Source organism: Salmo salar, chromosome ssa14, assembly GCF_905237065.1.
Source record: "Salmo salar chromosome ssa14, Ssal_v3.1, whole genome shotgun sequence".
Classification (NCBI taxonomy): Eukaryota; Metazoa; Chordata; class Actinopteri; order Salmoniformes; family Salmonidae; genus Salmo; species Salmo salar.
The window spans coordinates 63,806,699-63,811,080 of record NC_059455.1 but is presented as its reverse complement, the minus strand read 5'-3'; positions in this window follow the sequence as shown (position 1 = coordinate 63,811,080).

Here is a 4,382-nt window from a genome sequence, read left to right as displayed (position 1 = left end):
TTTAATTTGCATCCTTTTGCAGGGAGACAGCATGGGGGTTCTCTCAAACGATTCAATGGGTTTTATTGGCAAGACAATAAATGTAAGCCCTTCACTAAAGTACTTGCTTGACAAAATGTTTCTGTTTTTAAATAGTTTTACTCTCTATGTTACTAGTCAACAATAACCTGTTCTCCCTTGCTCAGAGTGAGAATTAAGAACAAGGTGAACTGAAGGATCTGTGAATTACAAAACACACTTCCGAAAAGGGTCCCCAAAGCTAGGTAAACTAGGCTTTGATTCAGATAGAGATTGTTTGGCGTGGGAAAGCTATTTAGTGGTATATTTGTGGTAACAAATCCCTTGACAGCAGTTGATGCGGTGGGGAGGGAGGTCTAAAGATGCCGACTGTTGGCAGCTGTCTGGGTTAGAGGCATCCAAGTGCTAATGGTGTCAGTCCCAGCCAGGCTTGTTTAGAATGCCAGCAAATTTTGACACCAGGTCAGACTGGAACAGAAATTGATCTGTTTTTCCAGGAGCATGTCTGCAATGCGGGCAGATGGGCATGTAGGCAGTTAAGTCAATGAGACACTTGTACTGTCAAATGAAGCATCAAGCTTGAAGTGCACTCACTTCCTGTGGTGTGTATGCATCGCGGGGGGGGGGGTCGTTAAAACAGAATGGCTGCACGTTGAACTGACATAAACCTTCAAATGAAGGATAAGTGTCAGTATTATCATTTCGATTTAGTCAGTGAGATCAAGAATGAATGAGGCTAATGTCTTAACATTTTTACCTGTTTCAGACTAAAGTGCTTACCAGGCCAGCTCAGTACAGCTTGGTTTGGCCTGGTTCGGTTTGGGTCAGTAGTGTGAAAAGCCCTAAAGAGCATTAAAAATATATATATATATATTTTGCTGTGTCTGCATGCTCTGAAATCCAGCTAATGTCAAGAAAATCCAACAAATGTCAGCAATTCTTGGATACAAGCATCGGTGCACTTGAGACGGGGCATGGTACACTTGAGACAGGGCATGGTGCACTTGAGACGGGGCATGGTGCACTTGAGACAGGGCATGGTGCACTTGAGACGGGGCATGGTGCACTTGAGACAGGGCATGGTGCACTTGAGACAGGGCATGGTGCACTTGAGATGGGGCATGGTGCACTTGAGACGGGGCATGGTGCACTTGAGACGGGGCATGGTGCACTTGAGACGGGGCATGGTGCACTTGAGACGGGGCATGGTGCACTTGAGACGGGGCATGGTGCACTTGAGACGGGGCATGGTACACTTGAGACGGGGCATGGTGCACTTGAGACGGGGCATGGTGCACTTGAGACGGGGCATGGTGCACTTGAGACGGGGCATGGTGCACTTGAGACGGGACATGGTGCACTTGCTTCATGTGTCTACTACATTAAGTAGTGAAAGCCTCTAACAACTCTTGCCACTGACGTGATTCCTGTGACAGACATTGGAGAGGCAGGAGCCCAACAAGTTCAAACTTGGTTTGTTTTCGACACTCCTGAGGTAAGAATCTAGAGGGTGGTGAGATGGAGCGTTTAACCTTCCAACAGTTTGTGTAAAGTCTTGTCACACGTCACGTAACCACTTTGTCCATGTCAACTTCAATGGTGTAACTCCCTTTTGACATTTTGGAGCTTCCTTGGAGCTCATTCAGAGTCTATTTCTGCTCAATCGTGATTTCAGAATTTATATTATGGCTATTCGTCATTGTTACTTCATTTTGTCTTCTTCGCACTTCAAATTTGGACGAGGCGCTAGAGTAGCCACGCAAACAAGATAGATCATCTCATCTAGGCATTACGGTAGTGAAATCTCAGCAATTCATTTTCTCTGCCAGATCATATTTCTCAATTTGCGTCATGCAAAATAAGCCAAATCATGACACTTACGTCAGGTGTTGCCTGGCTGGAATGGGAAAACGGGGGAGGCTTTAACATGTAACACTGATTAGGCCCCCTACTACCTAGCAGCCACAGCTGAGACCTAAAATGGCTCCTGTATGATGGGTGACTAGCCCATCCACATAAACAATGACAGAAATGTTTCCGCTGCTGGAAAAGGGCAAGCGTGGAAACAGCTAGTCCCTTTTATCAGTGAATGTGTCCCTTTAGTGATGTGTCAAAGTTGTGTGTGTGGAACCTGGTTTAATTAAGAGGATATGTCCTTCCTGTTTTGAGAGGATGTATTCTTCCTAGTTTGAGGGGACATTCTCTTCCTGTTTTATCTTTTCTCTGTAGTTTTTAGTCCAGAATCATATCCTCACATTTACAGTCATACAGTGTTATTTTCTGTACATAATTCAAGTCCTGTGCACCATCTTTTTGACCTATGATTATCCTTGCCAAGCCCCCTCCCCACAGCATCACTCATACACGTGGCATCTGGCGTTGCTGAGAACGGGCACTACCTGCAGTGATTTTCTGTGTGTGTGCATGTGTGTGAGTCCGGGCCAGATTAAGAAATCATAGGCCCCGGGGCACTTTTTTTTTTTTTATAGCCCCACCCGCTCAATCCCCCTTTCACTCCACTCTCTCTCTTATTCACCTTGTTTCTCTCCCAATGCATTGCTTTCCTTCTCCCACTCTTCCCTCCTCTCCTCTCTCTTGCTCACTCACTCATTGATAGTGACTGGCATGCTGAGAGCCTAATCATTATTCCACAGGCGAGGTATGGCGCCGGGGCTGAATGTCAGTTCTCTGCTTTTTTTTAACCCCCCCCCCCCCCCTCTGCTCTCCCTCACCCTCTAACGCTCTCTGGCTTTCCCCTTCATAATCTTCCTAGCACACCTCTCTGACACTCTCTCACTCTCGCTGGCTTTCCCCTCCATAGTGTTCTCAGGCTGTGGTGAACAGTGGGACCACACAGACGGGCCCTGAAAGGAGAGGACCGGAAGAGTGAACGAGGACGATAAAACACCACAGTTTTTACATGCAGATAAAGAGACGTGGGGACCACACTGCCCTTAAGCAGGGGACACTAATGTCAAGGTGTGCTTGTGTGTGAATGCATTAGCGTGTGCTGGTATGTTACTGTGTGTGTCTGTCTGTGTAGATGTGCGTTCATTTTTAGTATGTGTGACTTGCAGGCCGTAGAATGTAGCTTGACATTTGCATGTGGCTCATGTACTTATTTTCCAATACATCTAGGCTGACTCTAATCAGTTTTATAGTTTCAATTCTGACGTACTAGACATTCCCGGTCATGTTTCATCCTTCTGAATATCTAGGCAGTATTGATTTCGTGATCGGTCGTGACTCAATTTGCATCACCTCACATTCTCCTTCTATTTCCTCAGTCTTTCAGTTTTTCTTGCTTTCTCTCTCCCTGTAATTTTTCCTAATCTCATATAAAGATCTGGAGCTAGCCATGTTCTTTATGTCAATAACGTCCCAGTGAGTGCTTCTCATTTCCTGCTGTGTCTTAAGCACCCAGTGGCAGTCACACGCCGTGACTAGTTCCAGACCAAATAAAAATGGATATCGAGATTGTGTGTACCATTGATTTAGGGAGCTTTCCATAGCAAAGGCTTTATTGTGATTCCTATAGCCTATGTGACTTTGTTTGTGTAGTGTGTGTGTGTGTGTGTGTGTGTGTGTGTGTGTGTGTGTGTGTGTGGGGGGGTGTAAGAGGATGACAAAGAGGGGAGGGGAGTACCTATACACCATGGCCCAGGGGGCTCTGCATTGAGAGAGGACAAAAAAGGAAAAGTCATTTATTATGAGGGACAACGGTACGTAACACTCCAGTGGGGCGGAAGGTTTATGAGCCCTGTCTCCCTCTGTGATTAGGCATTCCTTTTCACTCTATTCTACTCACTGGATGCTACTACTGCTGAACACACACACACACACGTGTCCTCAGCGATGAGTTCTCTCCCGTAGCCATTCATCTGCCTTATGTTGTTTAACCACATAGCTTGTGTGTTTTGTGTGTTCATGTGTGTACAGTATGTGTGTGTTTGTTCCTGTGACTCATAAACAGAATATGGTGTGCTTTGTAGTGTGTGTGAATAGACATTGATATGCCTGTGCGTTTGTTTGTGCATGGAATTTCAGTGTAGTTCTACATATGTAGGATCTTAATTTGAGCACTTTGCTACAGCAGGGAAACAATCCTGCAGCAACAGGAAATGTGAATTATTATGTGGATTATAATGAATGTACATTTTTGTAGGGGTTGATACAATTTTCGTAAGGGAAAATCAAGTCAGAAATTTCAAAGTTTCAAAGAAATGTTAAACCTTTTTAAACCTCAAATACACGACAAGTTTTACATTTCCTGCGTTGCAGGAACGTTCTGTGCAACAGGATGATCAAATTAAGATCCTACATCTGTATGTCAGTGTGTTACTGTGTGAGTATGTTACAATATG